Below are 15271 nucleotides of genomic sequence, written 5' to 3'. Positions count from 1 at the left end.
ATATTTTTAAACAATAATATATTAGTGAAAAGCTAGATAATGACGACTTAGTACTTGTTATAAAAAATCAGAACAATTTTATGGTTTAATACATTAAAGTTTTAAATAAAATAAAAAAACATTTGATGCGATTGTTGAAACAGATGGCAAGGCTTTTAAGGAATTTATGAAAGAACATCGAATCAACATCAAATGAGATATATGCGTAATATGTGAAGATTTGAACGTCACGAGGTGCAATAAGTGCTGGGACTTTAATCACAAAGCGAGTGTATGCAAAGAAGGCGACCTCATTTGTGCTAAATGCAGTGAATTGGGACATTCACATAAGGAGTGCAAAAACAATTATGTCAGATGTGTTAATTGTGTTAAAGCCAAAAAATTGCTTAACCTCAATGACAACGACAACGACTGTAGCGATGAGATATATAAGATCTTACAACGCAGAACTTAACTGAAAGCTGAAAACACTAATTATAATTAACTATCTAGGCGTGATAAGAAATATAGGTTAGGTGGCGAAGTGGCTATGGACATTTAAAAGGTCTGTCTCCATGGAAGCTGAAATTGAGTAGATCTGTGTGAGTGTACATACTCGAATTTATAAGATTTTAGTAACTTGTGCTTATAAGCCCAACAAAATATTTTCCTGCGATCCTCTTTTTGATTCCCTTCTACCTATTGCCCTTAAGTTGGATTTTCTTGCAGTATTTGCTGATTTCAATAATGATTTTCTTCTAAACTCTGCTAAAGCAGCTAAATTACATGACTTGATGACTCAGACGGGTCTAAGTGTTGTAAAGTTTTGTTTTTCGAACAGATTTCGTTTGTGTCTGACCATGATCTATTATTTGAAAGTTTTGATTATAATCCGACTAAAAATTTACTTCCACTCAATTTTCTTTCTGGAACTTCAATTTTATTGATACTCGGAGATTGTTTAGTGAGTTGAATTCCGTTGATTGAAGCAAGTGCTGGCTTAGTGTATAAGTCGATAAAAAATTGGTAGCCTTTAATAACATTTTGACAGATTTGTTACAACGTTTGGTGCCGTAACGTACAGTGTGTGCAAGAAATTCATCTTGTCCTTGGTTGAAGTCTGACATTAAACGAAAAATTAACTACAGAAATAAAAAATATGTTCCTTGGAAGAAATATCCCACCAAATTCAATTGGATGCGATTTAAAGTAGCTTGGAAATTAGTTTCTGCGGCTAATTATAAAACCGAATAAGCTTTCTGTAAATCCAAACTCAGTGATTGTCAGCAAACAAAATCTCTCTGGAATAATATTAAATCTCTGGAAATTATAAAAAGCTCAACAGCTGTGTTTTCTTAGATCGTAATAACAAATGATTAATTTGTTTCGTCTGTTGATAATAGTTTGAGAGCTAATCCTGTGTTCCTTATTCTTGAACTGGAGTTTCTCAAGGGTCAATTCTGCATCCCCTTTTGTTTGCAATTTATATAAATGATGTCTTTTCAATTTGTAAATATGTTAAATTGCATGGGTATGCTGATGACATCCAAATGTATATCTTGTGATTTCAACGCTATTGGAAATCTAATTCAGAAGTTAAACGTTAATTTAGAGACTGTTAACGCTTGGGTCGTTCAAAATAACATGGTATTTAATGTCAATAAAACAATTATTTTGCCAATCAGTAGTTTAGAAATAAATGTGAATGATTTGCCTCAGGTGTCTATTTTCTTAGTCTATTTTCTTATTTTTCTTATATTTTTTTTATCTATTTTCTTAGTTAGTTTTAACTTTAGTTTTTTTCCCTTAACGCATTTTTAAATATAATAAAATAAAAAATATTTTTAAAAATGCTTCGTTTCTTATTAAGGGCGTTTTGACCCGTTTGTAACCATTGAATCCCTTATGACCACATACACAGCATAGTGTTATTTTGTTTGTGCTAGTTAACGCAGATAGGGGTTTAAGACCAACATTATGTAGTGATTCAAGATCGAAGGAATCTATAGCTCCATAGACTTTGCTCCATAGACTTCGGAACACATAATAATGTTTTTTTTAGACATAACAGAAAATTCAATGACATGTTCTTTTGAACGACATAGTATAGAAAAATTTTTCATTGATGTGAAAATCCAGGAAAGGGAAGGAAACTAACTGGTTATAGATATTATTAAGAAGTAAGATAAGTATTAGTTAAGGCTATTTATCGTTATTAAAGAAAAACTAGTATCCTTTTTTTCAAACATTTCCTAATAGTGTTTGTTGTGATATTTTTGTTTAAATTATATTTATATTATATATAAATATAGTTTTATATTATAGAATAAAAACTGGAAGCAAGAGAGAGCTTTTTAACATAAAATAAGTGTTCACAAAACCAATAAAAGTTTCTATCCCAAAACGTAGTATTAGGATGTTACAAAAATGTTTAAACAAAAGCGTAATATTCAACAGTGTTTCTTATTAAATTTATTTTCTTTTTTAAAAAGTTTTTAAAAAGAATTATTTATATATTATATATAATATTAGGGATACGCATCTTAACTGATAAATGCCTTATAAACCTCATAAACGTATAAGTTTATCTGCTTGGTAAATGAATTGTGGCTAAAAAATCGCGCTCCTGAGCATTGCATTTTGTGCTGTCATAATTATTGCTGATATAGATAGTGCTATTATACAGCAGATTAATAAACTCACACGAATATTTCACTAAGTGCGTTAATATAACCGTGTACGTAAACGCATAAAATTTTATTCTTGATAAATTTATGTGCTTAGATGATATATATATATTTATATAATATATTAGTTATATTATTAATATATTGTTCTGTGATACAAGACGACTACTGTAGTCGTTCTGTATGAAAAGTTTCTTGCAAAGATCAATTGTTAAATCGAATGAGTTCGAATTAGTTTTTTGACAATTGTTAATTTTTTTCTCAAAATCTTCTTTTCTCTTTCTTTTGTGTTTCCCTTAATGTTCTCCATTTTCAATAGAGATTTTAAACATATAATTTTAATGTGATGTATTATATTTTCTTTAGCCTATTTTACAGAAACCTTAAGTGTTTGATGGCATCTTTTTGGGCACTAAATTATTTCAGTCACATTTTTGGTTTTATACTCATTTTTTTCTGGCAGTATTACTACACTATATAACGACTTTACCTCTATTATATGAAGTAGTGAATTATTTGATAAATTGAATATTCCTTAAATTGGACATTCGTTAAATCAGATATTCATTATATTGGATACTCGTTATATTGGATACTCGTTATATTGGTTACTCGTTATATTGGTTGCTCGTTATATTGAATGTTTATACATCGCATAAAGTTTTAATGAAAATAAAATAAATTTATTTACATCTGAAAACAATTACTATATATACCTTTGATAATGACTTTAATTGTAATAGAAACAAATTTTCTAGTTATATTGGATACTCGTTATATTGGTTACTCGTTATATTGGTTGTTCATTATATTGAATGTACATACATCTCATAATGTTTTAATGAAAATAGAATAAATCTATTTAAATTTGAAAACGATTACTATATATATTATAATGGCTTTATATAATGACTTATTATAATGACTATATATTATAATGGCTTTAGAAACAAATTTTCTAGTATTTAAAATTATTTAACTGAATTTGACAGTTGAGAACCTAAAACGAAAGTTAACATCATCTTAAGACCTTCATCAAGTAAATATATTTTAATCATTTATATATATATATGAAAACATAAGGCCTTTAATCTGAAGAACTGTTTAAATGAAATTATATTTTTCAGTTTTGTTGAGAGTTTAATTATATTTGATTATATTAAAAATATTATAAAGGTGACTTCATTTACATTCTTGTGAACTTCAATTAATTAAATTTCATTTTAGTTGAAAAGCACATAAAACCTTTAAAATTATTTAGTTTAATTGCCATGTAGACCAATAGAGACATAGAGCAATATTTAAAATCATTTGCAACTAAATGTCAAAATATGCCCCCAAAGCATTTGACATTGTATTTGTCACCATATTCATTTCCATTTTAACAACAATTACAACAAAAACAACAGCATTATATGATTTTGTATCATTATTATGTGTGGGTATCACAGGCAGCCATCAGATATCATCGATTTAACTCAATGTTGAAACTGTTCTGTATTGCTTCTGTGATCAACTCTTTCCGAATGCGAAACTGTAAGTTTAAAGTAACGTAATTATTAACGTAATAATTAACACTTTTAAGCCGTACAGTACAGCACTGAACACACATGCAACCACTTGTCACTTGCGACTTGTCATGTGTCACGTATCGACACCATAACCAGCATAGACGGTTTTACTAGGTGGAGCTTTTAATATTGTTGATGATGGAGTCTATATGTCACAATATTATGTTGACACAAAATAGCTTCCAGCATTAATAAATCATTCAGAATGCACTTTGGGACTTTGTATTTGAACATTATGCGTGTGGCTTTAACTAGAGTGAGTGAGAGCATTTATAATTGCATTGGACAATACATGTACCAGGATATGAGTGGGTGTAGTAGGCGCTTTTCTAATTGCATTGAATCATTTTTAATTTAATTTTGTTTTTGTTTTTTGAATTATTGTTTGCTAATTTCGAATTTGGCTTTAAATGCATTAAAGTGTGTTATATTTAATTGCTTGAAAATTTTACTTAAATAGTTAGTTATATATAATTTATTTATAATATTATATAAAATAATTTTTTTAATTTCATGTTTAAATTTAACTGAAAATTATGTTCACAAAATTGATATTTAAGAAATGGCAAAATTTAATTAATTTTGCTTAATTTATAACAAAATATGTCTTGCCATTCACATTAGCTTGGGCTTAAATGAGATATTGTTGGCGGAAGAGTTCTTTGTGTTTCAGTATGAACATATGGATAGTATTTATCTTATCATTGAGCTGTTAAGGTGTTCAATTAGCACTAAATCAGCTTATGCTATTTATTTAAGTGAATATGCTGCACTAAATGTTTCATTATTGTTGTCATTTTTTCATAAATAAATCTTTATTTAAGTACATACGCAGCAACTACTGAACTACTCGAACTACTCAAATTGCATAACATCATTTTATGCACCTTAAATACCATTGCCAACTGGTTTGACTAAGGTACTCTCTAGATTTATCAACAAGACCTTGTCCAACTCTTATAATTCTTCGCTGTAAAAAGTGACAAATTGTACAGAAGTCTCCAATGTGGGCATCCAATTTCATCGCATGCATACTTACTAGTATCAGAAGTCGGTAATATTATATTTTTTTATTTGGTGATTATTCGGCTAGTTCGAAATCAATCCCTTACCCCTTCACTCCCCTCTTAAATTTTAGTGACTTTTTGTGTCCAGCTATTAGGTTAGTATTACTTTGGGGTGTGATAGACCAGTAAAAATAGGCGTGTAGGCGGATGAGCACCATTTGTTCTTTTGGTGTTTATTTTTATTCAGGGTGGACTTAATTCATTGCAGATTTGTTCCATATGTCAGTCATTCTCTGACTTTTTGTTTAGTTTTTGTTCAAAAGAACAAAATCCAAAAGACTAACGAAGCATCTAACCAGCTTATTAGCCGTACAACTCTTGATTTTTTTATTATAAATGATTAACTAAATCAAATGAACTTATTCAAGTTTTTGCAATTGGACGGGAAAGGCACAATAATAGAGGTCTTGATCCTGTTTTAGTATTCCTGAGTGATATATTGCACCTTGGCTCACGAAAAGTTATAGATATTGCTATTCAATATCATATTGCAACTTCTAATTTTAGCTCTTGTATAAAATTGGTAAAGACCAACATATTACGTTAGTCTAAACTTAATTAAGACTTAAGATTAGAACAGAATACTCTGTGTAACTATATATTAACTTTTAACTATTTAAAGAGTAAAGAGTCTTAATGTTCCTAGCACAAGTTAAAGTATTGTATTTCTTATTTAGGATATGGAAATTTCTAGTCATGTTGATGTAATCAATGTTTGTCAGTATATCGACGGGCTCTTCTAATATTGTAAGTGCCTACAAATTGATGGCTCGTCATTTGCTTTAGTTAAGCTTAACATCTGCGGTTAACAGTGTTATGGGAAACAAAATTTTTAATTGCAGAATATTTCAAAATTGTAGGAAAATATGTTGTAGTTCTTATGACTCCTGTTATAAAAACTGCAATTAATCTCTGGACTTTACACATGAATAGATGTTAATTTGTTTGCATATCCCTTGTAACCATATAACAAAAAAATGAATGGATTTAGTCTTACCATGTGGCGCCGATTCATTGCTTTAGGAGGTTACTCTTTGAGGATCTTGACCACCTCTAGGACCTTCCTTTAAATAACATTTGAAACTTAGTCAAAGGTCCAAGATGTTTCAAAACCCCCGAGTTTCTTACAAGGTATTACAATTGGCCAATAGGCTTAAGTGGATCCTTAGAATTGTCAGTATAATCTAACCTAGACTGCTACGCGCCTATCAAACTAAAGTGGATTTGTCACAATAATCCTTGAAGGATGCAGTAACGTGGTTACAGAGTTCTCAACCCTTTCTAAATCAAAATCTAACTTAGTATAGATGGCAAGACATCATTTATGCATATTAGGACTGCAATACAGTGTTCTGAAAACTTGAACTTCTTCATGTTTGACGAATTACTGATTTTAGTTAATAGATTTCAGTAATATGTATGTACTAATAATTTATGCCAAATATGACAGTACATTGCTTCCTTAATATAAGCACTATTAATATTTAAAAACCTAAAAGACTTTGAATACTGTACAGAAGTTTTATGAGTATATTTTAAACTATATTGAAAATGTGTCAATTGTGACATATTACAGTGTAGATGTGCTTCATTACAGCATTAATTTGTTAAGCTTTGTGAACTTATATATAAGACTAAAACTTATTGGGTTAAGGTATATTGCATTTTTATACAATTTATTAAGTTTCCGTAGAGATTCCTGTATATCAATTAATCAGTCATAGCTACTCAGTCTATTAGATAAAAGAAACAGCTTAATGTTAGAGCAATCTCCCCCGCTAACTTACAAAAACTTTATTTTACTTTTAATGGGTGTTTTGCTTGTGTGCGGGCACGGTTGCCACTTGAAAATTTTTTCCTATACCAAAATTGGTTTAAAAAGGTACCATTTCTGTAAAAAAAGGTCCAAAATTTTTTTGGACCATTTTATTTTTTCGTTCTGTGTTTTTCATAGTGTTATAAATGAACAAAATATAAAATAGTGCAAAGTTGATTTATAAAAAAAATTATTTGGAAATATCCACAATAAAGTTGGGTCGTCAAAAATGTACCATTTTTTAAACATGAGTACCAAAAACGAAAAAACGAAAAAAAAAGTACCAATTTTGGTACTAAAGTACCATAAGTGGCAACCGTGTGTGCGGGGTAAAAGTAGCATTTTAAACACGCTATAAGAATTATACCTGTATATAACAAGTTTAGATCATCTGAAAGTCAGCATATCTCTCTCTATGTATTTGAATTTCATTATTTTCACCTTTCTTACTTGTCCCTGTTTATTCGTAATGTTCCTGAGACCAGCACTAGATGCGTAGACTTGAACAACTGTTAAAATCTCATATATGCATTCAACATGTCCTGTTATCCATAATGCATGTTTGGAAAGGAGCAAGAAGCAGTGGCGTACCTAGCACATTTTTTTAGGTTCTGTTTTCATTACACCTCACAAACGAGTAGATTTGCATATAAAACTTGTTGTTTTTGGAAAATTTCAACTAAGTAACATATTTATAAAATATAATATAACCTGAGGTTCTTCGCTACTTCACATACCTTTTTTGCTGTCACACTGACAGTGTTACACTGGTTACACTGAAAAACTGGCAAAAATTGCATTTGGATGCTATGTGCTTCACTGCCGTGTATGTACTTGCAAAGTAATTTTAAATCCGCTTTTAATGTTGACACTGACACTTCTGTCAGATTGGGGTTATGGTGTGCATAGGCTGTAATGTCAAGCCATTCATACAGTGTTGCTGTCCGTCCGTACATGTTAATTCAATGCAGATGACTGGCACAGGTGCGGGTTGCAAGCCAGTTTTTGCGCAACTCTCGAATATGTGTGCCAGCAAAAGTTCGCATTTTGTCAATTTTGAGAATTTTAAACTGTCATATTCTTTCACATAATGCCGTTGACAGTTTTACATGCACAGCAATACACATGTTAGCATATATGTAATTGAAATTTATATGAATGTATGCATGTATATGTATGCATGTGTGCATGTGTGCATGTTTTGCTTTTTTGCCTTTTTTGTTGATGAAAAACTGACAAACAAGCGGATTAAAAAATTTTAAAATCAACTCCGAATACGACACTTTGGTTCTCTTTTTTTTTTGTTTTGGACTCAAGCCTTTGCAAATAAATTTTAACTTACACACATACAATGCTTTAATGTAAATAATACTAACACATTTAAATGAGTTGTATTTTTTAGTTTAAGCATTTCCACTTTCAAAAATGATTAAATTTAAAAATCTTTTATTATAATATACCGCGGATCTAGGGATTCGTGAATCCTAACACCTTCAATATTTGAAACAGAAATATTAGCCATTCTAAGAGCATGTTCTCTTACTCTTGATGTTGAGCCTTTTCCCAGTTAGTGCATCTCGGCACTTTTACTTTTTGATAGCCGGTGGGTTTCTGCAGAGTCCCACCCTTCTCACTGACTAATTTGTGCATTCCTCATAAGTTTCGTGATTATTCAATAGGTTATCTAAGATCTGCGTACCACCCCTTCCGATTACGTGATTACTCTGAGCTTAGATAGTGCTAAGTAGGGCAGCCTTTTGGTTTTCGCATATAGCATCAAGGCTCTGTCTCTTATGTATTTTTTGACTGGATTTATTCTAAGGATTCTTAGCATGTCGGATGTACCATAGCACTTTGAAGAGTCTTGAGGAGAGCCGGACTGCCAGCAAGGATTTTCATAAAGAGGAAGTTTACTAATAGTCAGGCAGCTATTTAATCTATTTTTACAGTCTGCATCTTGTATAAAATAGTCAACGATTCTGAACGATTTATTAACGTACTTGTTAATAACTTTCAGGTAACTCTTGTTTGAATTCCTTGACTATTCTAATATAACAAAAATAACATTCTTTAATACCATAGGTCTTAATCCTTTTGTGGGTTAAATTGGGCTAGTACAAAACAAATATTCAAGGAGAGGGAGAATTTTATGCTCCCTCTCCCTCATATGGTGTACTTGGAAGACTTTCCAGGTCTTAAACAAAATAAAGCACTGATCAAACTGTACTCCTACAAAAACCTTTTCTGATTCTCAAAAGGTAATTTAAGGTTTCTTTACGGGTCATTATGGTCTGAAATATCACCTTTATAAACCACGATTATCTGCTAATTCGGAATGCAGATTATGCCTCGAAGATGAGGAAACTACTATGCATATGCTTTGTGACTGTCTAGCTTTAACAACACACAGAAGAAATTTATTTCACCAGAATAGAATTTCTGTCACCAGAACAGTTTAAGAGCTCTTCTCTAGATTTAATTGTGGGCTTTTTTTACAAAGCTTTTTGTACAAAGATATTTGTGTATTCAATAGTGGAATTGGTACAATAGGACTCTTCTGACCGTAGTCCCGACTGTTAGACCATTTCACGTCAATAATTTTAATAATAAAGTGCCATAGTCCATATTTCCAACATTGATATTAGACAGATACTTTTCAAGTGAATTTCACTTCACCTGATTTAATATACGCTATTTGCCTAATATATGCATAACACCAATTCAATATGTCAGCACATTAATAATATTTTTGTTGAAAGTGTCGTTGATGTCAGCATGAAAAGATTAACTGATATAATAATATAAGTTTATCTGATTAACGGGTTTTTCATGTCTTGAGCTCATGAAGTGGAACTTTTTGTGTGAAATTTTTGTGAGGCTAAGTATACAAATGTATTATGTTGGAGTGACAGGACCACTGCCATCAAAGTAAAGCTGCCCAAAGCACCTTTAAGCACCAAATAATGGACACTTATGATACCACAGATACTATCCATACTCTAGTCTTGATGGATTACCAAAAAAGTTAAAACTGAAGTGGTTAGTTATTGACAACTACAAAACTCCTTTCTTCAAATAAAAGAGAAACAACCAAATAAATCAATGAAATAACCTTTGTTCCTCGAAGAATCGGCAATTGTTTGAAGTTATTCTGAAAAGAAGACCTAATAGATCAATGAATTTGAAATGAAGTACAATTTTCTTATTCTCTAACTCAATCAGATTTAGTTGGGTAAGTAATAGTGAGAATCAATTAACACAAAATTTCTTTAATTTTTTTCCATAAATTAGCTAATTAATATCACTTTCAAACCCAGAGTAACTAGATTTAACAGTCATATCCTAGAAATAATATATATGTATCAGTGCATTTTTTTAATTTAGTGTTTCTTACTAGCAGCTCAAATATAAATAACTTAATATGTGTAAAATCCACTCTATTAGTTGTGGATACATATTTTTTAATCGCAAGAGACGGATCTCCTGTCTTGCAAATTATAATGTATTCCCGGATTATAATAATGTGCAATTTGTACAATTGAGTAGATATTTCTGCTCTGATAAAAGTATTTGTTTTGTCTTAATAGATTTGTAGATTTACAGTTATTTTTTTGTAGCCTTAAGTGTTTTGAAAAAAGTTTTCTATACTCCAATACGTACATATCGGTATCGATTAGTATTGAATTATTTTTAATTTTTAGATAAAAAAAGATGTGTATGTAGCTACACTTACTTATAACACAATAGCTAATTACTACATAGGATGATACACTTATGCAAAGTCTATATAAGTTTAAAAAAATTTTAAAAACGACATTTAAATGTCACCTGTCAAAATTCCATGACATTTGAATGATTACTCATTTAATTATAGCTTTTTTAGTGACGTTAATTTTAATATTTGTCTAACAATGGACTTAAAGCAATTCCCTGTCTTGATTTGTCAGGAAAATATACCATGACAACAATAGTTTGACTTGATATGTGCTGTCGGAACTATGCATCATCGCGACAAATAATAGAAAAGTAGTTTACTGATTTTAAATATCACACTGATAGAAACATTAATGATGTCAGCCAAAAGAGGTGTTGACACTGAAAAACATCATTTCACTAAATCGTTGACACCTTGAAGATCTTAAGAGCGTTGGTAGGTGGTTGGTGGCACATTTGGTGATAGTTAGCCTAAAGCAACACAGTGTTGTTGATTTTTTAAATCCTAATGTGTATTTTATGTAAGTATGTAGAGTTTTGTCCAACACTGTTTTTTCGAAGCCTCGTAGAAGCCTAGACTAACAAGAGCGATCGTTATATGATTCAACTAATGCATTTTAAGGAAAAAGTTTCGAAACAGTGCTCTCATGTGAAGACAAGAAACTCCTGTTTTAACCAATTATGCGCTGTGTCACATGTCGCTGATCATTATAATCGAATTGCACAAATTGTTTTTCGAATTGTTTTCACCCCCACCGTATTTACAAGAGTTGGTTCCCAGTGATCACTGTCTGCTCACAGAGTTCAAAAAGAAGCTCCAGAATAATAAATTTTCCATTAATGAAATAGAAAGAGAGAGAGAGGTATCGAAATTTGCAAAAAATTATTGTACTGGTTATTCTATGGATTTGACAGCCGATATGTTGAAAGTGTTTGCTTCAACTTCCAGTTAAAATAACTTCAGTAGTTTTTCTCATAGCCTATTTTTAGTAAAATTTTTATTGAAATAATAAAGAACTAAGCATTCGAATAAATAAAAAGTTTATTTCCTTAAATTTTAGATAAACATAGAAATCCTCACGAAATAGATATTCTAATTTATTTGATGTTAATTCAAACATAAACAATTCAAAGCAATATTTTCATAAAACCACCAAGACATTTTTAAATAAATTATACATAACCATAATGACAACTCATTTGTTAGCCTTTCAAAGTGCACGTCTCCAATCATTTCCGAATTCTCATAACACCCAACAATTCTTAAGTCGATAATTTTCAGCATCATTTGACATCACTTTTCAACTCAATTCAAAGCGTGCACACACCACCACCACCACACCACTTCAGCGTTCAACCGTTGCTTCCGCTGTTATGCGGGCTTCTGACAGAGTACCCGCCCAGCACCGAAATGCAGTGTGTCGGCAACTCACAAAGAAAATAAAAAAACCAACTCAAATAATTCAAAATTGAAAATCCGCTTAAAACGTCGCGTAAATAATAAAAAAAAATGAATTTATAAAAATGAAAAGAAGAATTACTTGTACAAATAATATTAAAGTGGCATCATAATTTGTAAAATCCTCTCCCATTCCATTATTATTCGCTGCTCCACATTTCTATTCAAATTTTTCAAATAAATTTCCATACAAACAAATTCATGAACACTTACACTATAATTTTTATTTTTCTTACACATTTGGCAAGCTGCGAAGTGTTTGTGTGTGTGTGTGAGTATATGCGCGTTATTAGCATAAACCACTTGAATACTATCGTTTACCATTTATAATGCTCAACACAAGAAAAAATGTGTTTTTCTTGTCATATTTTCCCATAATAACTTATTTGCTCCATGTCATCATCATCATCATCATCATTATAATCATCAGCTTGAGCAACACCGACTCCAACACCAACACCATCGCTTACATCAACACCACCACAATATCAATGGTAGCAGGCAAGCGATAGTAACGCCAGCAATTGCAATGCAAGTAGCAGCACTGAGCACTGAACTTTGTTCGTATGTACCATCTTTAGCAATGGCGTCGTGCCATTTCGACATTGAATATACATATTAAACACATATACAAATAATACACGGCGTGCCAGCCAATGCGCCATCATCATCATTATTCACATGAGCGCGCGCGCATTTATGGTTTGCCTCTTTTGAGTGGGGGGTTTCAATGTAAAGATGTGTAATACGTACATCTTTGGCTCAATTTGTTTTTGTTGTTTTTGTTGTTTTTGTTGCTTTTGTGTTTATGGTTTGAGTCAAAGACTATTCAACCTATCGGCTTATTGTGCGGGATTTATTGTAAATTTTACAATTGCAATTGTGGTTGTTGTTGTTCTTGTTGTTGTTGTTGTTCAGCTTTATAATGTTATTTGCTTTATTCTTATTCATCTTTTGTTGAAGAAAGCATCAATTTCATTTTTTAGATAACAGCTTTTTGAGGTAATTTATTTCCTTTTATGCTGTTTGCTTTTATCAAGCGCGATTTATGAAAGGAAGATAACAAAGATATATTGAGCTGTTTGTGAGAATTATGAAAATGAAAATGTTCAATAAATTGAGATACTTTTCTTTACTGATAAATTTAATACGCAGTTAAGTTAAGTCAACTGTGTAAATCTTCAAATAGGCTAAAGTTTTGATTGCGCTTCTGATAAATCCCTCGAACTCTTTAAAGAACTCTCATGAATCAAAAGTAATACTCTACCCCAGTTTAAAAGTTTATTTATGTACCATACATAATCATTTCGCAATATAATGCATTCTGTCCATTAAGTATGGACTCATTCATTGTCCTTTTTGCTCGCCAACCTTAATTTTCCATTATCTTTTAAATCTGTCACTACAAAAAATTTATATATTACTGATAATTTATTTTTAATAAATTGAAATGTATTGTCAATAGATAAATAAACATGAAAGGTCTTAGACAGCAAAAATTTACTTACTTAGTTGGCTATTACAGACGTGATTCGTCTTTGGGCTGCACCGAGTAGCCTTTGCCAGTCAGTTCGATTAGTTGCTTACTGTCTCTAGTTGGTAGTATCAAGCGCTTTTAAAACGTTGGTCATCTAGTCCTTCCACCGAAGATGCGGACATCCTCTACCGTGTTTTCAACCTGCGGGTACCGAATCCAACACCATTCTAGCTCGAACATTTTTTTCCATTCGCACGACATGACCAAGGCAGCGAAGCCGCTGAATTTTTTGCGCTTAACTATGTCAATGTCGCGGTATAACTGATCGTTCCTCATTGTTCCATCTAATTCGATACTCTTCGCCAAGGCGTAAGAGACCATAGAACTTCTGAAGAATTTTTCTTTCGAATGTTTCAAATGCCTTCTCATCACAGCTGGTAATTGCCCAAGATTTTGTGTATCAGATGTGAAATAATATGAAAAAAAAACACTGTGGTAATTCGTTTTAAAATCGACAAAAGTTTAATTTTTTTTTGTTCCTTAGTAATATAATTATTATTTTTGTTTGTTATTGGCAAAAACAATTTCTAGTTACCACTCTCAATTTACACTTATATTAAAAAATGTTTTTTTGTTCACATATATTAAACCATATATATTTTTATATTATTTGAACTTCTTCTGATATCGATAAGTTAAATTAATTATTATTCACTGTGTTTAATTTAACTACTATTATCTAATATTAACTGACTATAACTATTATTCACTCCTGAGCTCAACGGCTCCTCAGAGTTCACTGCTGACATAAAAGCAAAGCAATATACGTAAGTATCTGCTAGATGGCAGATCTTATACTTATTGTTGATGATTTTATGAAAATATTTTCCATCATCAATTTATATCGGTACATAGTGTAGTACAAAAATTTGCCTAGTGTAGATCAATTTTTTTTAATCCATTGTTAAATCGGTGCGTCCCAGATATTTCCATGTCGTTAGTAATGTGTTAAATATGGTCTTGAGATGTACAGAAAATACTCACAACTAGACTAACAATAAAAAATGAAAGAGTGTATTATTTTGCAGCAGTTGACATTGTATGGAAAAATACGCCACATGTTTTTTAAAGAAATATTGGTTACAATATCATAGGCGTAGCCAGTAGCCAGGACAGGCGGCTTTAATATTTATAATATGATTGAAAATTACTTTTGAATAAAGAAAAATTAAGGTTATTTCAATGAAATAATTATGTTTCGTACAATATTTATCATTAGTTGAATTAATTCACTTTCATAGTCAACGATCTGTTTTTAATTACTGCTTGAGACTTCCAACGATGGTATTAGGAAAGAGTTTGGGTGACCCTTTAATTTTTTTAAATTGCAATTTAATTTCTGTTTCCTACGCCCATGATAATGTTCACAATTAAATAAATATATCCTATTTTTTACAAGGGGGGACAGTTTTGATCTCATCACCTCTGGTTAGACTGAAAC

The 15271-nt window shown here is 31.1% G+C and overlaps 1 protein-coding gene across 1 annotated transcript in view; it reads left to right on the top strand.

Moving 5' to 3' along the window:
* The window catches only part of LOC119688615, a 37633-nt gene that overhangs the window by 1121 nt on the left and 21241 nt on the right, over window positions 1–15271 (top strand). The window lies entirely within an intron of this gene.

Source organism: Teleopsis dalmanni, chromosome X (assembly GCF_002237135.1).
Source record: "Teleopsis dalmanni isolate 2A chromosome X, ASM223713v2, whole genome shotgun sequence".
In the NCBI taxonomy this organism is placed as follows: domain Eukaryota; kingdom Metazoa; phylum Arthropoda; class Insecta; order Diptera; family Diopsidae; genus Teleopsis; species Teleopsis dalmanni.
This window is presented reverse-complemented; position numbering and strand designations above follow the sequence as displayed.